At 48.8% G+C, this 21988-nt stretch overlaps 2 long non-coding RNA genes across 2 annotated transcripts; both read left to right on the plus strand.

The window, feature by feature from the left end:
• The first annotated feature begins 6361 nt into the window (after positions 1-6361).
• On the plus strand, positions 6362-10048 carry LOC123388863. The gene is made up of 2 exons (XR_006603387.1): positions 6362-7434; positions 8809-10048. It is a non-coding gene; the product is annotated as an uncharacterized LOC123388863 (long non-coding RNA).
• Positions 10049-14651: 4603 nt separating this feature from the next.
• Positions 14652-19490, plus strand: LOC106005753. The gene is made up of 4 exons (XR_006603388.1): positions 14652-16294; positions 16639-16762; positions 17004-17122; positions 17693-19490. It is a non-coding gene; the product is annotated as an uncharacterized LOC106005753 (long non-coding RNA).
• Positions 19491-21988: the final 2498 nt, after the last annotated feature.

The following is a 21988-nucleotide window of genomic DNA, read 5'->3' on the forward strand; positions in this document are numbered from 1 at the left end:
GCCTGAGTGCTGTGGGCTCTGAGAGAATGCTTTCCTGCCCAATGCAGTAGTGCCCAGTTTAGGATGGCTCGGGGTTCCTACCCACTTCAAGGTCTCAGCCCCTTGAAGATCCATTTCCCCAGGTGTTGGGAAGCTAAGCACATAGATGCATTGGAGCTGGAGTGCTGTGTGATCTTGAGCAAGTCACTAGCTTTCTCTGAATTTTAATTTCCTCTGTGCCTGATTTCTTTGTAAAACACCTTAAGAGCTGTGAGAGTTAAATGAGGCAATTTGTGGAAGGCAATTCACACTCAAAACACATAGTGTTTCTGATTTTAAATGTGGCCTCCAAATTCTTGGACACACCTCTCAACCAGAGGTGGGGCCCTAAGTCACCTCTCCTTGAATCTGGTCTCTGAAACTGCCTGACCAATAGAATATTGGTAAGAAAGGCCACACCGACTTCGGGCCCCAAGCCTTCAGAACCTGGCAGCCTCCATGTCCTGTCTCCCTTGGAACCCAGATACCAAACTGGGAGGCGTCTGGCCACACAGAGAGGCATCTTCTGGCAGGAAGCCCCAGCTGAGGGATAAGCCAACAGCCGGCACTAAAGTAAAGAAGATTTTAAGATGACTACCGCTGCAGCCACCATCTGACTGTAACCATGGGAATTGGAGGGCCGAAGCCCTGATCAGGAACTCCCTCACTAATCCCCGCCAGCCCCAGAAGCACGAGCCAGGAGAATAAAATGATTGTAGTGGTTTTAAGTCACTAAGTTTTCCAGTGATTTGATACTCAGCCACAGATCTCAGAAGCCTTTACTTGTTGCTTTAAGGAAGACTCAGATGGGTCCCAGCGATCCTGGCCCTTGCTGGCTATCCTCCTTGGCAGCGAGATGTCTGTCATGCTTCTGCTTCTGTCCCAGCTTCGGTCAGTAAGGTGTGCCCTCCCCTGCCAACATGCTCACGGGTATCTGAAGCCAACTGTGGACCATCTCGAGTTTTTCCCCAGAGGAAATGTCTTAGCTCCCATATAAATCAGTGTGTTCAAAGAATTGCTCTGGAGAAAGGGTCTTGCCCAACACTGTGGCTAAACAGCCTCTTAAAATCATGAGCTGCCTTGTTCTGGTCACTATATTTTCCATGGATGTTAAGTCTCTTTTTTCCAAAAAGAATGTAAGTTTCTTAAGGGCAGCGACCCTGTTTACATTTTATTTTCTGAGCAGATTCTGATTTTTGAGAAAACAGTGATCACAGCTAATTGGAACATTTGAGTCTGTGAAAAGTCTAAGTCTGTGATGATACTCAAAAGGGACAAATGGTCAAAAGTGGGCTAGAGAAAAGTCACACTGCCAATAGGAGTTGATTGGTGCCCAAACTCTATTAAAGGAAAAAAACATGTATGGGGATAAATCATTCTTTTGTTAAAACAGGGAGAAGGCGGTGCATATAAATGAAGAGTCCAAGGGTTGCAGGGTTTCCATTGTTTCAGATTATTTCAATGTTGTCTTCTTATTGGGTCATTCAAGTAGTTACTGTAGTCTGCCCACGATGTGAGAACTATTTTACCTGCTGAGGAGATAATTGCAAAAATCTTGACACTTAGGTCTGGGGCTGGATTGCATAAATCTTGAGGCCTAAAGGATATTCAGTGGCCAGTTTGGGGGTGTGGGGGACAATGGTGCTGCCGCAGAGTGTCATGCTTGCCACACAATGGCTCATGCACCAGCCACTATCTGGAAGGATGTGACAGGATGGCTCCTGCTCTGTGTAACCATCCCCATACCTTCCCTTATCACCTGCCAGCCAAGAGGCTTAGCGCGCTCTGGCCCTATTCGCTTCCATTGGTCAATCACATGCCTCCCCTTTGGGACAACACAGCACTGTACCAACCTCCAGGCTGGGTGGTGGCAACTTCCCTGTGCCCCAGTGGCTGTCGGTACTTATTTGTATCCCAGTCATTACTCTACTGTGTGTGTGTGTGTGTGTGTGTGTGTGTGGCTCTCTTTGCAACTGACTATGAGCTATCTGATGGTCCTGGCAGTCATTTGTTTTTCTCTTCCTATTCCCTGGAAGTAGCAGGACCATCCCCAACACTTAATAAAGTTTTGTGTTTTTTTAAGATTTAATTATTTTAGTGGGGGAGGGAGGGACAGAGAGAGAAGGAGAGGAGGAGAGAGAATCCCAGGAAGACTCCCTGCTGAGCAGGGAACCAGATGTGGGGCTCTATCCCACATCTCTGAGATCATGACCTGAGCCAAAATCTAGAGTCAGACCCTGAACTGACTGAGCCACCCAGGTGCCCCTAATAAAGTTTTAAATAAATAAGTGAATGGACGAAGTTTCTCAACCAGCAAAGAGTACCTGCTTTTTTTGCAAATGCGCCCTATGTTTCCTTGTCCCTGAGAGAACTGTGTTTGCTGTGTTTTACGAAGCTTTCCTGGCACACACAACAGTGTGGCAGCAAGATCGGCTGCAAAATTCATCAGAGCCAGTGAAAAAATGAAAATACCTTGTCACAGTCTCTGTGGAGAGCCTACTTCAGAAATCATTAAGGGTTTCAAGCAGGTGACGGTAGGGCATGAAACCAAGCATAGAGTCCTTCTAAGTCCCGGGCCCCCTGTGGCTGCAGAGGTTTCGTATCCACGGATGTAAGGAAACTACCTTTTCCTTTCCACGTGGCTTGGCTGGGACCAATGCCACCGCTGCCACCTCAGGGGCGGGTGATCCTGGTCTGGTCAATGAGAGCATCACATCACCCTGGTCTCGGCTGGCTCAGGGATGGGCATGTAACTCAAGGACAACCAATAAGAGCCATAACTCAGGGGCACCTGGGTGGCTCAGTGAGTTAAAGCCTCTGCCTTTGGCTCAGATCATGATCTCAGGGTCCTGGGATTGAGCCCCACATCAGGCTCTCTACTCAGCAGGGAGCCTGCTTCCCCAGCTCTCTCTGCCTGCCTCTGCCTACTTGTGATCTCTGTCAAATAAATAAATAAAATCTTTAAAAAAAAAAAACAAAAACACCATACCTCAGCATTTTGCTACAGGATAAAAGGTACCTTTTGCTGGTGCTACTAAGTTGACAGGAAGTAAGCATAGAGCCCCTGGGAGTCACCCACTGGGGAAATTCTGCCTGAGACAAAGCTGATACTGAAAATCAGAGCTGAGAAGATGGAGCAGGTCAGGGAGAGATTCTTGCCAGCATCATTTAAGTAGCTGATTGAGTCCACTCTCTGGACTTCTCATTTTTTAAAAAAATCTGTACAAACCAATACATTTCCTTGGCTGAAGCTATTTGGCCTTGGGTTTCAGTCACTTATAATCAAAACAGACCTAAAGGGTTGGGGCTTAATAAATACCTTTCAGTTTGAATAGACCAGCAGAGCAGGGCTTGAAGGAATCCATTGTTTCCCTCTATCACTTGTCCTTCTCTTGGTTCCATTTGACTTGAGAATCAGGACAAGAAACAGAATAGTCCAGAGAGACTGTAACTGTGTTATTAAAATGAGAATTCAATAGTCTGTTAAGGACTTACCACTTATTTGTGTTCATTGTTTTGTGTGTGGAGGGAGACAGGGATAAGGAATATGGGTTTGAAGGCTTTTTTTGCTTTGAAAACAAAGTTTTACATTAACATGTTTTACTTTTAAAATATAAAAAAATGAAGTTTACTATTTAAAGGACTTGAAAAGGGGCGCCTGTGTGGCTCAGTGGGTTAAGCATCTGCCTTTGGCTCAGGTTGTGATCCCAGGGTACTGGGATCAAGCCTTGCCTCGGGCTTCATATTCAGTGTGAGGTCTGCTTCTCCCTCTGGTTTGTGCTCTCTCTTACTCTCTCTCTCTCTCTCTCTCTCTCAAATAAACAAAATCTTTAAAAAAAATTAAAGGATTTGAAAAGATGTAATTTAATACAGTTTACCTTTCCATAGCCTGGTAGGGCACCAGTCCCATATAGTTCATGCTGACTCACCCTGCCAACCTTTCACCTAAAGCCAAGCACTGTGAAGCATACAAGCCTAGGTGAGCCCTGCTCTCCTTCAGCCCAGCCGCTCTTCCTCTCCTCTCTGCTTGAAAGAGCTGGGCCAGGCCAACAGGCCTACTGGATATCTACCAGCTTGGGCCTAACCATGCCCCTTTCACAGCTGCATCCTTTCACATTTCTTTTGGAATCCTAAGCAAAGTTCTCAGGTTGCTGGCCCTCCTGCCCAAAGCAAACACAATCTATCCTTGGGCTATGTTGGCAGGAAAATGAAAATTTTATACCTCCAGGCTGGTCAAAATCTGAAGACCAGTCACCTTCCCTCATGAACTCATCCAAGCCATCCCTCACTTCTGCCCACAGAGAGAGCCTCCTTGGAGCTCAGCTGGATTCTGAGAGAGCCCGGCATTGTTCTTTGATGCCCCTAAACTTGTCCTCCCTTACTCAGTCTTCTGGACAACTCCTTCTCCTTCCTTTGGATCATCATCCCTCCTCTGCTCCACTGCAAACCATCTCTCCATCCTACCCCTGAAGATTGCTCATTGAATCCTTTTTCCTTTGGTTGAAACTAAGTTTTCCCAAGAACATCAGCTTTCCCCATGAGGCCCTCATAATTCTCAGGTGGAAACTTCCAGTGCCTTTTCCCACTGCTGATCCTGTTGTCATCCTGGAAAAGCTGAATTTTCTTATAGGCAAGTCTGTTTGCTTTCTTAATTTCAGTGATATTAATCCTCCATCCACTTCAGCCACATCCATATCATGCATATCCTCAAAATTCAGAACTGAAATGTTAAACTCCAACATCCCTAAATTTGTTAAAACAAACAAACATCCTCCAATATCCCGCTTTCTAACTTCCATCCCTGGTTACTTGAATTCACAATGTCGAACATCGCCATCATTGCTTTATTGAGACTTCTGGTCAGTGGTCAACTCCATTATCCCCAAACTCTCACAGCCAACATGTATCTACTGGGTCTACAGGTAACACCAGGCAAAACTTGGGAAGCATCCTTTTCATGGGAGGGCGTTTCACTTACCCTGTGCTGCATAACAAACATCCAACACTTAGTGACTTCAAACTATAATATTTATTGTGTCTCACAATTCTCTAGCTAGGGATTGGGTCAGCGTTTGGTTAGACAACTCCTGCTGCTCTGGGTGTCAGCTGGGCTCACTCACTCATCTGCATTCAAGCATCACAACCTGTGTGTCACGTCAGCACTCCGTCACATAGAAGCTTGAGCTTCCTCAAGGCATGGCGGTCGCAGGGTAGTCAAACCCAGTATATGGCAAGCTGGCTTCTGAGAATGAAAGTGGAAGTAGACAAGCCTCTTAAAAGTTAGATCCAGAGGGGCACCTGGGTGGCTCAGTGGGTTAAAGCCTCTACCTTCAGCTCAGGTCATGCATGATCCCAGGGTCCTGGGATCAAGCCCCACATTGGGCTCTCTGCTCTGCAGGGAGCCTGCTTCCTCCTCTCTCTCTCTCTCTCTCTCTCTCTGCCTGCCTCTCTGCCTATTTGTGATCTCTGTCTGTCAAATAAATAAATAAAATCTTTTAAAAAAAAAGTCAGATCTAGAACTGAGACTGCATCCTTTCTGCCACATTTCATTAGTCAAAGCAAGTCATAAGAAGTCAAAAGCCAGATTCAACAGATGGAGAATTAGACCCCAGCTCTTGATGGGTGGAGTAGCATGTGCATACAGAGAGAGAAGGAATTGGTGGCCGCCATTTTTTGAGACTATGGACTACAGAGGAAGACGACAGTAGATAGCTAAATGAATAAACAGGAAAATCCCACATAGTAATAAGAGCTGCTAAGAGATTTGAAACAGGGTGATTCATTACAGAACATTTGCATACCTCCCGTAGGTTGAGGGGATTGTCAGGGAAAGTCTCTCTGAGAAAATGATATTTAAATTAAGGCTTGAAAGGCAAAAATTGGGGGTGCCTGGGTGGCTCAGTTGTTAAGTGTCTGCCTTCAGCTCAAGTCATGATCCTGGGGTTCTGGGATAGAGCCCCACACCGGGCTCCCTGCTTGGCAGGAAGCCTGCCTCACCCTCTCCCACTCCTCCTGCTTGTATTTCCTCTCTCACTGTGTCTCTCTCTGTCAAATAAATAAAATCTTTAAAAGAAAAAAAGAAAGAAAAAATTAATTTAAGGAAGGAAGAAAGAAAAAGGCAAAAATTGCCAGCTGTTTGAGGACCCCCGCAGGAGGAACAGCCAGCACAAAAGAAGGTCCATTTTTTTTTAAAAGATTTATTTATTTATTTGACAGAAATCACAAGTAGGCAGAGAGGCAGGCAGAGAGAGAGAGGGGGAAGCAGGCTCACCCTGAGCAGAGAGCCCGATATGGGGCTCGATCCCAGGACTCTGGGACCATGAGCTGAAGGCCGAGGCTTTAACCCACCAAACCACCCAGGCACCCCTAGAAGGTCCATGTTTTAAGAGTGCAGACAAGGACAGAGAGTGCAAGTGGAAACGAGGTCAGATAAGTGGGAATGCCAGATCAAGTACACCTGGGTGAGGAGGTTGGCTTATATGCCATGAACAGTCAACGGAAACCCACTGCAGGGCTTTAGCAGAGAAGGGACACAATACAAGTTACAGTATTAAAAGGTCACTCTGGCTGTCCTGCAGGGAACAGGCTGTGAAGTACAAATAGGAATCAGTAAGACCAGTGAGGGGCTCCTGTGGGAGCCCAGGGCAGAGAAGATCGTGGCTTGTTTGGCAGCTGGCTGTGGGGAGAGGAATGATGTCATGGTGTGATTCTTTGTAAGGGACTCCTAGTCATAGAAGACAGAGATAAGCTAAGTCAGAGTAAGACAAGATGGAGTCACAGTGGCCAATATAAATTCCCACATTCGTTGTTTCACCAATGTAGGACTTGGAGTGTGCCCCTGTAGATAAGCTGTGCGGCGGACAGATGAGTAAAATTTGTCTGGAAACACCTGTGGAAAGACAGGTGAGACCAAAACTGTGCTGATATGGCCAAGACCATTGGGAGTAACCATGGGACCCAACTAAGCAGACCCTTAAAGAAGCAGCTGCTCCAAGACAACCGGCACCATACATATTGGGAGCTGCTCCAGAGGGAGACTCTGCCCACAGAGAAGGTGACCTGACTGCTGCCCAGGCCAGCACTTGTCACCGGTACCTCAGACCAGATCCAGACCTCTCTCTTTGTCTCCTCCTCAGATTTTCCTTGGAAGAGGCTTGTTAATCCTTTTGCCTTTCTAGTGTGATAAGTTACGCAACAATGGCACTCGGGCGATTACTTGAACTGTCTTAATCCAGGAGTCTTACGCGGCCTGGCGATTCTGCCCCCTTCCAGAGACTCGCCTGTGGGGTGGGCCTTGAGAAGTGCTGAGGACTGAGCCTGCTGTCCTGCGTCCAGTCCCCTTCAGACCTGTGTGATCGCTCAGAAAAGCCTCCCACCTGCGTCCTCACCAGTGCGCCCCACCCCCAGCCATCCCAGGTAATGCCCCTCCTTCAAGGGCTCCCTGGAGTTTTCCAGAACGTCTTAAAATCCCGTATCTTTGCATCCCGTGTGGCTCTTCTGGAGAGGCTCTGCCCCCCTCGGGCTCATTTCCAGTCCCTGTCTGTTGCACGTTGGTTGGCTCTGATTTCAAATCCACTTGTTTATGACAAAAATGAAGTTGTTTTTACGAGTCAAGTTGTTTTGATTAAGAGTGAAGTCAGCTGTGACAGGACGTCATCCTCTCATCTGTTGTTGATAACTCGGCAGCTCAGCCGCGGAGGGCCCCCTCTCACCCCCGCTGGGGGCTTATCAATAAAGGCATGATAAAGCCGCCACCGGCGAGGGGGCGTTTGACTATAAATACCAAGAGTTTGTGAGGACTGACTGCGGGTGTTCAGTCTGGACTTGGAGACGCTTTGCTGAGGTAAACGGCTCTCCGAAGACTTTGAGGCAATTAGCTTCTGCGGGTCCTTTTACCAGCAGCGGTAAAAACCCGTGCAGCAGTCCCGAAAAAGAGATCCTCTTTGAACCGTGCCCGCGTTCCCTAGCAACGGCCCCCAGCAACAGGGGACTCTTACTTCTGCGGGGCTCCCGGGAGTCCGCTCGGGGTTAGCTAAAGCGCCTCTCCCAGAGCCGCGGCTGGAGGACCTTACTCTTTCCTCTCCCGTCGCTGGGCGCACTACGTGATTAAGCTCCCATTGGTTTGGAGTACGCTGGCTCATTAAGAGTCATTATCCCGTATGCTATTATTGGCTTGTGAAATTTCTTCCAGCGAACCTGGGTTACAGAAACTGCTGGCAAACTCGATCTCTGAGCATTAATTTACCTCCCGAAACAAAACCCTGCTCCACACTTGCCCTTTGCTCCGGCCATATCTAATGATTGCGTGTTCCCTGACAAGGTCCTAGTTCACGAACCCGTGTCTGGCACGGGCTGTTTCTTCTTCCTAGAATGTTCCTCCTCCGCCTCCGTCCACCAACTTCTCTTCCGTGTAAGTCCAACAGGTGTCTCCTCTTCCGCAAAGCCTCTCCTGAAACCCCAGTTTTATTTAGATGCGCTCAGCGGACAGCGCCACAAATGTCCAAATGCTTGTCTGTCTCTTCCAACCGACTGTGGGTTCCCTAAGGACTGGAAGCTATCACAGTGCTTTGTAAGGGGAGAGAGCGAGACCTTTAAGATGCTATCATGTTTACTATGATTTGCCCCTGGAGTCTGAAAAATGTGCATTACGAGGTCAAATCACCACAGAACAGGGATTTGCTAGATCCCCTTCTCCCTTCTCCCATACTGATTCTGGGCAGCTAAATGCATTACTTTAAAAAGACCAAAAAGCCTCCAAGGGATAGAACGTATGTTCTTTTGTGCTTCCAGGAATGGTGTCTGCACACAGAAAGTATCAAGATCATTGCTGATAAGAATACTGGAGAATTAGTACAGAAATGCATCTTCTGCCTGCAGACAGAGTCTCTGGGATAATCTGAAAAGCCTCCTACTTGCCAACATGACGTTCATTGTGATGCTTAACGGTAAATACACTATAAGCTGCTGAGTTTCCAATCTATAACCAGGTCTGGTCCTTGCACTGACCTTCAGACTCTCACAGCTGATTGCCCAATGGATTTCCCTACCCAATGTCCCTCAAACTTGGCAGGCTGAAAATTGAACTCATCCTGGGAGTCTACCAGAAGCTCACCAGTGAGTCACCAATGAATATTTCTCGAGTTCTCCCTCCTCTTCATTCCTATTGCCAGGATCCTGACCCAAGTGCTCAGCTTCTCTAGCCTGCACAACCACATTAGGGCCCCTTCCCAGTTCCCAGGGGATCTATCCAAAATGCAAATCGGATCTTGTCTCTCTGGTCTGAAACCCTCAAATTGCCCAACACAGGTTGTCAGACCGGTTTGCGTCTGAATCACCTTGAGAGCTTCTTAACTTTGCAGATTCCTTGGCCCTTCTCCACAACCAGTGAATCCAGGATCTGCTGGGTGGGGGGCCCTGCAGGAGTCTGAATCCAAGCTCCCGTTCACTCATCAGGCCCTTTTCACATGTCTCCTGTTATCTTAGGAAAGGTCCTACCCACCTCTCCACGCCCTCCAGGGTACGTTTCCCCTTTGACCTTTGCTCTAGCTTGCCTACAGGCAGGAATGTCCTCTCTGAAAACCCCTTCCAATGGGGGTAACGCTCACTCCTCCTTTGTAACTTTGAGACTCAATGCCTCATCACCACCCGGGAGAAGGAGCATGTTAGAAAAAGCAGAGTCATGGGGCCCAACCCAGGGCTCTCCAGGATCAGACCCCAGGGGGTTCCTATGCATGTCAGAGAAGAGGAAGCACAGTTTTCTATCTCAGCTCAAAAAGTGCATCTTCCAGGAAACCTTCCCAGACTGATGGACCCATCAAGTCCAGATGAACACAGGGCAGTACAACTACCTCACTGTAACATTTCACAAGTTCAGACTCCCAGCATGCAGCCCAGGGCTACAGTAGAAATGCCTCTTGGTGTCCCTGCCTCCCCCATCCTTGGCCAACGGGGGTCTGGCCCATCTGCCTCTTTGGACCTCGAATTCTTGATTTATAAAGAACAAATAATAAAACTTGCCTGGTCTACCTCACTCCTTCCAGAAGGTATTTCTTTCTTTCTTTCTTTTTTTTAACTTTTATTGTGTTATGTTAGTCACCATACATCATTAGTTTTTGAAGTAGTATTCCAAGATTCATTTTTTACACAGAACACCCAGTGCTCTGTGCAATATGTGCCCAAATTAATACCTGCCACGGGGACAACCCATCCCCCCATCCTCCTCCCATCTAGAACCCTCCATTTCCCCGAGACCATAGGTTCTCATGGTTCATCTGCCCCTCCCATTTCTCCTCAACCCCCTCACTTTTCCTTTCCTTCTCCTAATGTTCTCCATGCTATTCCTTATGTTCTGCAAGTAAGTAAAACCATATGATAATTTACTTTCTCTGCTTGATTGATCTCACTCAGCATAATCTCCTCCAGTCCTATCCATGCAAAAGTTGGGTATTCATCCTTTCTGATGGCTGAGTAATATCCCATTGTATGTGTGGACCATATCTTCTTTATCCATTCATCTGTTGAAGGGCAACTCAGCTCCTTCCATAATTTGGCTGTTGTGGACATGGCTGCTATGAACACTGGGGTACGTATGGCCCTCCAGAAGTTATTTTTACGGGCCATGACTATGCCTGGGTGTGATGCGCACATGCAGGAACACACATCCCCTCACTCACACGAGCACACACACATTCACACTCTTAGCCATTTGCTCTCTGTGCTGTTCATCAGACCAAATGAAGCAGAGCAAAGCCCCGTCTTTCCTCGCCACCACATCGGTGCGCATGAAGGCCCCAGGAGGTGCCATCAAGAATAACACCAATACCCAAAAGAAAGGCAAATACCCAGTTCTTGTTAGGTCACTTTCCATAGTCATGGTTCAGTTTCTTCTTTTTTTTTTTTTTAAGATTTTATTTATTATTGGACAGAGAGAGAGATCACAAGGAGGCAGAGAGGCAGGCAGAGAGAGAGGAGGAAGCAGGCTCCCCGATGAGCAGAGAGCCCGATGCGGGGCTCAATCCCAGCACCTTGGGATCATGACCTGAGCCGAAGGCAGAGGCTTAACCCACTGAACCACCCAGGTGCCCCCATGGTCCAGTTTCTAACTGGGATGCTGAAGCCTGGTTACATTGGCGAATTTGAAATCCCTATTGGTCACAGCTGGGAAAATATTTGTGAGCCTCACAGGAGGTTAAACAAGCGTGGAGCCCCAGATCTGGTGTGCAACACAAAGATCCAGAAACATGGCAGGACAACCTGCTCCCATCCCTTCAGTTTGGTTTTATTGTACTGATGATCTCAGCTGGCACAGTGGATGAAAACACACAGAAGGGAAAATCCTGGGATCCTTTTTCTAGAGATGTAATATATACAAATAAAAGGTCTCAATGGACAAGAGAGACCAGGAAAGAGCAGCCTCAAAGCCCTGGGTCAGCTGTCTGCCAGCTGCGGCTGAGTCCCAGCCAGAGCTCTGGATGAGGAGGAACTCAATCCCTTGGCATCCACAGGAGTGTCTAGACTGGAGATTGTCCTGGGGCAGGCTGGGTGTCCAATGCACATGGAATTCTCACCAAGGAGCATCCTGGAGCCATCAGTGTGCACAGAGGACACTGACCATCCAGGCAGCCCCACCCAGCAGAACCCCAGGCTTGCTTCAGCATGAGAAAAAGGGACTATGGGTCCTTAGAGCCAAGGCGCTCGCATAGGACATCTATGGTGTCTTTATTTTAGACTTTACCTGCTGAGTAGAGAGCTATAAACTGATACAGGGCCAGAGACCACAGGTTTTACTTTTGGAATGGTTACCATTCTTAGGCAGTGGGGTGCCTTGGTGGCTCAGTTGGTTAAGTGTCTGACTCTTGATTTTGGCTCAGGTCCTGAAAGTGAGGTCATGAGTTGGAGCCCCCTCCCTTCTGATCAGCGGGGAGGGGGGGGTCTGCCTGAGACTCTCTCTCTCCCTCTGCCTCTACCCCTACCCTCTGTTTGCATTCTCTCTCACAAAATGGAGAAATAAAATCTTTTAATAAATAAATAAATAAATGAACTCTTAGGCAGAAGTGAGATGTGAAACTAGTCTATTTCTCTTCTCTTCCCCTGGCCCCCATTTTGTTAGCAACAATGATTTATCTACTATGTGCCATGCCTAGCATCAGCACCTGACTTACATTATCTTAGTTTACACTCTTTTCACAAAGTTAGACGTGAGGCCCAGGAGCTCCTGTAACTTTTAGAACCTTAAACAGAACTTGGAGCTTTCAGCTTCCAACTCCACATCCCTCACTCCTTGGCTTTTCCCAAAGGGCTCTCTGTAGAGCACCCACAGGAAGAGCTTCTGTGGTCAGGTGAATTTGGGAGGGTCTGCATCTTGCGTCCCTTTCGGTTTCAGGATGCTAGTAGCCGAATGACATAGAATGCCCCGTGGCCTGAACAATGAAGAAACAAACCCAAGAGTTAAACCCAACAGCTTCACAGCATCAGCTTCTCTGAGGTGTTCTTGGCTTTTCATGCTTCTAATATGACTGCGCTGCTCGGAGCTCCTGCCTTCACAGGATAATGTCCAAAGACAGGAAGAGGGAAGTGTGGTGTCTGTTCTAAAAGTAAGGGAAACTTTCTAGAAGTCCCCAAGTCTGCAGCGCCTGACATCCCCTGGGCGGGGCTGGCTCTGGTGACCACACCTACAGCAATCACTGCCAAGGGCATGGATCAGAATAACCGCCCTGCTCCCCACCCTCCCACCCTTCACCCCGCACATGGGAGGAGCCCACAACACACACAGGTATCAAAATCACACAAAATCCAGGTTATCTGAGCAAAAAAAGTGGTGAAGGGGGTGGTGTTGAGGAGGAAATCCGCAGGGTTTTCTGCCTGCTTCCTGAAGACTGACAGTGTTCATTAGTATACTGAGGGCTCCCATAGTAAAGAAACCCATATTACTTCTTTGAACGTATTTCTTCCCAAACTAATTTTTCCGTGGAGTTCTTATTAACTTCCCGCAGGCACACTGAGAAAAAGGAGATCCCCACAAGCCACTTGCCCGCAGTGACATGACTGTTCCTTCCCAGGAGCTCTAGAGCACAGCCCGGGAGCCGCACAGGGCTCTGAGCAAACACAGAACAATGAGAACAGCTCAGGAATTTGAAGGAGAGTTTTCTTTGGCTCAATTAACAGGAAATAAAAGCAGGTTTCTTTTTTTCTGCAGACTCCTTTTCTTTTTGGCCATTCAAGATTAATAAGTTGACATTGCTTTTCGTTGAATTTCTTTCCACTAACCTTGCCACCAGGGAGGGAGAAAATGAAGGCTTTTAATCACGATGAAAGAGGGCGCGATGGTTAGGTCAAACCAGGACTGCATTTCCTCCCATTCTGCAAGTGCATCAACATTAGCAAAGCCTGTAAGAATGTTCTCCTGACTCATTGCTTCCCGGGGCCACTTCTCCGAAGTCGGGCTGCTCACTAGAAGCCTGGACGGCAGGCAGGCTGCCCTCACTGAGTTCTCCCAGCTGCAAACCCCTCCTTTCCCTCCTCCTCCCTAATCCTCCTGCCGCCTCCTCCTCCTCCTCCTTCTCCCCTGCAGTTGGATTTCTCTTACAGGTTTGCAAAAAGGGAAGCCTGAGGTTTCTTTGACATTGCTATTTGAATGAAAATAGAATCCCAGCTGTAGTCCTCTGCCCTGGAGGACAGCCAGGTCCCTTATCCCTGCAGGTCGAACTGACTGAAAAGGGGAAAAGCGATCTGGGCGGGCAGGAAGGTCACACTTTGCATGCAAGGTAACCGAGGTTCTGGTTGATTTCACAGATACAACCGTCGTTCTTTCTCGCGTGCCTCCCTGGATCTTCCTGTGGTCTGGCCTTTGTCTCCATTCTTACAGGTGTGTTTTGAGAGGCCATGCCATGCAAGCGGGCATGGCAGGGAAGGACCCTCAGTCTTCCCTGCAATAAATTGTCCTGCAAGGTGACAAGCTGAGCCCTCTGGGCTAGGATCTGGAGGAAAGACTGCGTGGGTAAGGTCCACCTTGCTGGCACCTCCGAGGAGATAGATCGCCTCGCTTGGCTCGCTCTACCTGGCTTATCCAGACACAGGACTATGCAACCAAGTGTCATGTGCAAAACCAAGGTTGTCAGACCCTGGGTTATATGTGGGTCTGCGATGGACCCTGCCTGGGCTCCTGCCCTTCGTCCTGTGGCCTTCCCTCCACAGCACTGTACTTACTTTCCTACTTTCTGACTTCAACATCTGCCTAGTTGAACCTTCCCACTCCCTGGGCTCTTCCTTCCTTGATCTCTTTATCAACCATTTCTTTTACCCTGTGCTCCTAAAATGCCTCCCATCCATCTGCTTCTCTCCGAGACCTTAAGTCACTGTCACCTCTTGCCGTGGTCAGCCACATTTTCACTTCTTCATGGCCCAATCCACTCTCCACACCATACCCAGTGTGACCCGAAATGTTACTCATCTGCTTGAAACCCTTTGGAGGTTTCCTACTGGATGAAGAAGAAAATGCAAAGAATACAATCCTTACAGGGACCCACAGATCCCCTGGAGTTACCTGGCCCCTGTCCCTCACAAGCTTCCCATCTGACAGTGAGTGATGGGAAGCTTGTGAGGGACAGGGGCCAAATAACAGGGCTCCAAAGATTGTATTCTTTGCATTTTCTTCTTCAGTGCTAAACAGGGTCAGCGTCACAGGCCTGAGACCAGGGCAGCCCCATCCAGCCTTACACTCAGAAGAGTTGGGGTAGGGGGTGGTGGTGCCGTGGTTGGGCTTTAATACCCTGTAGTCACCATCTTGAATTTCTTAATAATTATCTTTGAGTTTGTGTTTTGCATGTGGAGCCTGATGGGTCGACGGAGCCGGCCATTTGCACTAGGTCTGGAGTCTCAGCTCATCAGTGGCCACAGCTCCTACCACCTTCCTGCTCCCCAGGGCCCCAGGTCACACCTGGCCTACCTTGCCTTTAACGTTCCATGTCCGCCCTACGACCACTGCCACCCTGTGCATGAAGCAGTGACCAGGCACAGTGGCAGAGGCAGGCCCACATTCTGCCATCACCCTTCGCCCCCATCCCCACCCCGACAGGCTGGGCAGGGCTATAGGGAGGTCTGCATCAGGCACCTGAGGGGACTCCTCAGGACAGGGCCCAGCTGCAGCCATCTCTGCCTAGGCTGTTGGCCCCACCCCATAGCTCTGTCTCCCACCCAGTCTGGATCCAGGCCTCATGCTCATTCTGGGACAGAGGTTGCAATTCCTTGGGGCTCCCCCATGGGCTGTGGGTTGAAGCAATGAGCCCCCAGGGAAGGGGAGACTGACTGTCCCACCCATGGCTGTAGGCCTGCATTTTCCTTTGTGTTGGCTGTAGCTGATTACACAGCCAGGCCTGGTTCTGAGATCCTTGGGGCTTCTGCTGAGGCCACTCTGCCCGGGGCTGGCTCTTAATCATCCTTCAGGTGTCAGCTCACAGCTCCTGTCTCCAGATCCCTCAGCCCTGCTCCTCCTCCCCGAAGCAGGTCACTCCCCTTATCCCCGCCTGCTTTCTTCATATTGTTCATCATGATCCATAATCACGTGTTTGCTCTGCTGCTTCTCAACTGTCTGCCCAGGAAATGGTAAGCTCCTTGAAGACAGGTGGCTTGTCTGTCTTGTTCACAATTAACATCAACAGCACGTAGCAGCATCTTTAGTCAACGTCCAGCGAAGAGTACACACATGCTCGACATACATTATCCGAGATACATTATCCGAGATGCTGCGTGGTGAAGACAGTTCCTATCTGAAGCAAACACGGCCCAAACCTGCATGGTGGGTCTACGAGTGAACGTCTGTGATTTTATTCTCCATACTTTCCTGTATGCTTAAAATGAGAACATTTGAAGGAAGTTTTGAAAGAAAACAAAGTACTGGGGGGTGTTTATGTACAAATCCTGTAGGTTTTATTTTCAACTCTCTTCTTTCCTCTCGACAACAAATCTGGGGCGCTCTCTCCACATCAGTCCGCAGAGAGCCATTCAACATTTTAAAATTCTTAAATGCTTTTCCAGAGTGCTTAGCAATGGCACACCTTATTTAGCTGTTTCCCTGTTCCGGGACAAGGAGACTATTTAAACAGCCTTTTTGCTGTGATAAGCCAGGCCTCCCTGCATGTGTGTGAGCATTTCTCTGAGCTGAAGAGCAGGAAGGGGAACTGCTTCATTTATAGGGCTTGCACATGTTTTCATGTTATTATAGCTCCAGGCCCTCAGACCACTTTTCTCCTTGGCACTGAAGGACCTTCTGGAAGGCCAGGTGAGCGAGAAGATGTGTGTGGCCCACTGAGTGGCAAACCTTGGTTCCCTTCCCAGCCTCATACCTCATACCATTGCTGTTGCCTCTTCCTCCCTCTCTAATCCCTCATGGTCAATATGGCAGGTCCTGGTAATTACTAATCTTTAGGGAAAAAACGATCTCTCCCCCCCCCACCACCACCTATGTTTCTGATCAGAGTCACTTCCTCTTCTCCAAGAGGTGGGATGGGTACAGGAAGGACTTGAGAAAAGTCCTTTGTTTAAAAACAGTAGAGAATTGCCCCTTGGTACTTTTCCTGATTTTTATTTATTGAAAAATCTAACTCTAGCTCTTCTTGAGCTCAGGACTGATGATGAGAAGGTGTGGAGCCATGCTGGAATCTAGTATGCATTTACTCAACGAGTCTTCACTGAGCACCTGAGGGGCATAGGATGGGCACTGATTCCTTGGGATGTCACTGGCCCCAAGGTAGGAGGAGGAATCCTAGAAGCCTGTGTCACTGGTGTTACGGATTAAACCTCTGTGCTTCCCCCAAACTCATATGTTGAAGCTCTAATCGCCAGTGTGATAGCATTAGAGATGGGGTCTTTGGGAAGTAAGTAGATTTAGATGAGGTCATGGATTTGGAACCTTGGCCCAATGAGATTAGTGCCCTTAGAAGAAGAGACTCCAGAGAGTTCTCTCTCTCTCTCTGTGAATGTGTGTGTAGGGTGTGTGTGAGTGTACACAAGAAGACAGCCATCTGCATGCCAGAGAGCCCTCGCCAGGAATCTCTTCAGGAACTGAATTGGCCAGCACCTTGATATTGGGATTCTAGCCTCCAGAGCTGTAAGAAAATACATGTCTGTTGTTAGGCCCAGTTTGTGACATTTGGTTATTGCAACCCAAGTTAAGACTGTTGGGTACCTAAAGCTACCATGGGAGGCACACAGAGACCCTAACTGGTACAGAAGTATTTCAATATTTTAATAACTGTGGTGTACCAGCACTGTTCATGGAATTTGCATTTGAGGGAGAGGAGGCAGACAGTATACAACGTAAGCAAAATAGATAGTAAGTCAACAGTGTTATGCGCTATGGAGGCAAAAAAATGTGGGATGGCTGGGTGGCTCAGTGGGTTAAGCATCTGCCTTCAGGTCAGATCATGATCCCAGTATCCTGGGATTGAGTCCTGCATTGGGCTCCCGGCTCAGTGAGAAGCCTGCTTCTCCCTGTCCTCTGCCTGCCGCTCCCCCTGTTTGTGCTCTCACTCCCTCTCTAACAAATAAATAAAATCTTTAAAAAAAAAAAAAAAAAGGCAGAGAAGAGAATTAGAAAGGCCACCCGGGGGGAGGTTGCCATTTTTTGTTGCAGGAAGAAAGAAAGAGAAGAAAAATGGCATGTTGTCTATCCTTTAAGGGCACTTTCCAGAAGCTACACACTACCCGAAAAGCTACTCCTCAAAACTTCATCCCACAGCCACACCTTGCTGCAAGGGAAGACGGGAACTGCAGATTCAATTCGGAGAAACCATGTGCACAGCCTGTGCACAGCCACTGTGGATATGTGGGGTTCCATTACTGAAGATGTAGAGAATGGAAGGTGGGGGACCCATCAGCCACAACAGGGAAAGAGTATGATCAGCGGATTGGGTTGTAGATAACGTTCACGGGACCTGTCAAGAGATAGTTCTCTATGAGTCTCTCTCACATTTGTGGATGGCCCACAAGCAGCAGGACTGGCTGTCCTTCTCCTAGACTATCTTTCCAAGGTTGTTTGTATGGCAAGAATGCTTAGAAGACAGAGATAACGTCTACCCATGGAGTGAAGTGCAGGCAGACTAACGTCCGAAATAATAAAGATAATGGCTCCTTTCGCAGATCATGTCTCCTCTGCCTAAGAGGAGGTTTATTGCCCATTACACAATGCTTGGGTTCCCTAAGCACAGGATTCCAAATTGAGAGAGATGCTATAAAAATATTAACATCATGAAATACAAAAAAGGAAAGAACTACATATTCTAAACAGCAAGGGACTAAACGGGACAACAAAATGCAATTTGTCACTCTGATTGGATCTTGAATTGAAAAAGGAAAAAGCTATAATAATATTATCTGACGTATGTCCATATTCACATTTCCCTTGGAAAAACTGAATGTGGCTACATATTAGATAATATTATGTCCTTGTTAAATTTCTTGAATGTGATCGCGGTATTGTAATTATGTAAGAAAGTGTTCAAATTCTTAGGAGATACACATAGAAATACGTAGGAGAGAAAGGTCGTGATCTCAGCGACTTACTTTCAAATGGCTCAGGAAAAGAATGTGTACACGCATATAACAGCTTGCTAGCAGTTGGTGAACTGGGGTGAGGAACGTATGAGTGTTCTTTGAATTATTGTATAATCTTCCCTGTAGTTTTCAAAGACAACGGGTTGGAAACAATAGGATGGAATCCTGGTGAGCCTGTGGAAGGTGGGTTGGGGGAGGCCATGGCTGGACTCGGGGAGGCTGACCTAGGAATTCCACCCATTCAGGATTTCTCTCACCATCATTCACCAGCCTGGTCTCTGGTCCTGCTGATAAAGGACTTTTTCCAGGCCTCCCCCAGGCTGCCCAGCTGGTAACCAGAGAGGCAAAGGAGGTCCAACTCCCTGTGGCCACTGGAAAAATCCTGGGGAAGGGCCTGCTGGGCTCAGCTCGGGTCATGCACATGGCCACCCCGGTCAGAAAAGGGCAGGGTGGCCAGGACCCAGTATCGGCTGTGTACTCCGAGACGGTGGCCTTCGTGAAGGTGGCAGGGGTCAGCACGGGATCAGTTACCCACAGAGAGCAGGGAGGAGGAGAGAAGCGGGGGAGCAGAGGAAATAAAGATGATTCAGCATTTACCATTAACGGAGAGAATACAAGGGGAGAAGTTTGGAGTGCTCTATTATGCACTTGAAATCGGAAGCTTTGGGGGCATGAAGAGGAGGAATGTCACAGATTGTTGGAAGAACAGATCTGTAGCTCAGAAGACTGTTGGCAGTCCCAGGTGGGCGACGAAGGCGATGGGGGAGTCAGCCCCAGTACCAGAAGTTGGAAGGTGCTACTTCGTCCAGCAGCCTAGCAGCAGAGCCCTCTCCTTGTAAGGAGGCCCCCGGATGAGGGAAGAGGGACCCTGGCTAATGATGAGGGAGGAGAGGCTGGAAGTCATTAAAAGGCATCTTATCACATTTCAGTTTTTACGCCTCAGTATCCAGTGACTCAGCAGGGCTGCTCCTGCTTCTTGTTCCAAAGCACTGGGAGTTGTTCGGCAAATATTTGAAGAGCATTTAGGTCCAAAACCTGCAATAACCTGACCCACCCCTCCCCGCCAGTTACAGAGCCTCCTGCCTCCATATAGACGCCCTCTCAGATGTTTCAAACCCAGCTATGGCAGTAGCCACCGGGCCACTCAGAGTTCAAGTCTGGCTTTCCAGAAACATCCCCCTGTCCAGGAAGGTGTCAGTAGGGGAAAGAAGGAAAAAGCAGTAATATCCTTCTCCTCTCTTTCCTGAAAGCAGAGGGCTCCCCTTTCTTTATTATCATCCTTTCGTCTCATTTTGTGTTTATAGGGGAGGATGAGTCTGTAGTTCATCCTTGGGATCCAGAATTAGTCAGACATGGGTTTGCCTTCCAGTTTCTTTATCTACAACAGGGAAGAATAACGCACCTTCCTCCTGGGAGTAAGTCAGAGTCAGTGAGACAATGCGGCTTGGGAGCTCGGGAGTATGAGGCTGGTGTTGGCCCTTCTCCCCCAGGAGTGTCTGAATAAGGCTGGAGGTAGGCACCTCCATCCCTAGCGGGGACAATCCTAGTCACTAAGCTGAGACAGCCTGCAGTCAGCTTCCCAGGAGGCTGGAGGGAGGGGGGGGGGAGTCAGGAGGAGGGAGCTTGGGACTTCACTTGTGTGAACTGCACACCCAAAATAAGGTCAGGCAGAAGACTCTGGGAATTTCCTATAATCTGCACTGTGAATGTCCTATTTATAAAGCTGAGTCACTATAAGCCGTTGTTCCGCAGCCACTCAGCATGTAGAGACAGGCTGCCACAGGAAATGAGGAGCACACCCAGAGACTGAGGCCTCACCCAGGCTCTGGGGAGGGGGGATTGGGGGGTGGGTAACAACCCTGTCCCGCTGGCCTGGCTCTTCAGCGCCCAAAGCACCTTGACAGGCTCCGGGCCGTGTGTCCCTGCACCAGGCTTACTATCCCTCTTCCCACTAACACTTCTTCTGGCTTCTTTGCTCCAGAACAGCTTCCCTTGTTTGGGGGTGACACATTTACAAAGTTGGCCTTCATGGTTTGCTTACAAGCAGAGCCAGGCCTGCCTCCCCACCGAGTCCCTAGGGGTCTGGCGTCTGGGTGAGATTTGAAGGCGTCTGTCAGCTTCCCCGCATGAACAGACCTGCCTGGATGCCTCTGCTCCTTCCAATCTCTTAAAGGAAGCAGATTTCTCTGGGAGAGAATTCCTACACGTGGGGCTCTGACTACCTGGGGTGCAGGATTCATGAAGGTCAGTAAAGGGGCAAAAAGGGGAGCATTGGTCAGCACAGAAAAGCTGTGTTTAATGTGTTCAGCATTCGATCCTGGACAAGCCCTTGAAGGGGGGAACAGGAAGGAAATGGCTCCCTACTTCCTGACTCTACAACCACTCAGCCAGCGACTGAAATCGTGGTCACCCATCACAGAGGTTAACCAAGGCCTCCCCATCCTGCCTCCAGCAGCGCTGGCCGATGCCGTGCAAGGCAGAGGGCAGCCCCTCTCATCATCTTTCAGGGTTGCGGAAATGTTTTCAAACTAAAGCAACCTTAACATTCAGCTATGGTTACTCCTTAAACAAAGCAGACAGCTGCCCAGTTAAAACATCCTCCACTCCTGGATTTCCCTCAGTAAGCTTCTTTTCAGGACCAGTTGTGGGGTCCTCTATGTGCTGAGCCTTATAGATCCAGCTCTGACTTGTGGGAACTCTGGGGATGTAGGGAGTTCAGCGCCTGGCAGAGTTGCAGGCCCTGTCTGTGGCTTTGGGTCTTCCGTCACAGCTGCATGGGGGCTGCAGTCATGGGGCAGGGCCTCCAGCTGTTGGTCAGCATAGCTGGAGGCAGGCGGAAGGGCGTCGGAGGTACCCAGGCCTGTGTCCAGCTGCTTGACTTCCTTACCCCCACATTAGTGACCAACACTGCCTGGGACTTTGTGGTGAAGCTGCAGGATGGTGGGTCTCCGGTCCAGCCACTCTTCTGGAACCAGACTCTTTTTTTTTTTTTTTTAAGATTTTATTTTATTTATTTGACAGATGGATCACAAGTAGGCAGAGAGGCAGGCAGAGAGAGAGATGGAGGAAACAGGCTCCCTGCTGAGCGGAGAGCCCGATGTGGGGCACAATGTCAGGACCCCAGGATCATGACCTGAGCCGAAGGCAGAGGCTTTAACCCACTGAGCCACCCAGGCGCCCCTGGAACCAGGCTCTTTTACCATCTCCTGTTCCTAATACTTCCCAGACCCCGGATGGATCCCCAATCCTGTCAAAGTCTCCCTCAAAAGAGTCTTTTCCTTTCCTCAGTCTTCTTTCTCTTTTCTAAATCCCTCCCTCTCTCTTTTGGGTGTCATTCCCTCCCCTCCCCTCCCCTTCCCTGTTCCCAGAGAACTTTAGGCCACCTTTTCTCCCACCGCACAGGGGTGAGGACAGGGCTCTG

The sequence above is a fragment of the Mustela putorius genome, unplaced genomic scaffold (assembly GCF_011764305.1).
Source record: "Mustela putorius furo isolate JIRA1106 unplaced genomic scaffold, ASM1176430v1.1 tig00000129_pilon_pilon_pilon, whole genome shotgun sequence".
Taxonomy (NCBI): domain Eukaryota; kingdom Metazoa; phylum Chordata; class Mammalia; order Carnivora; family Mustelidae; genus Mustela; species Mustela putorius.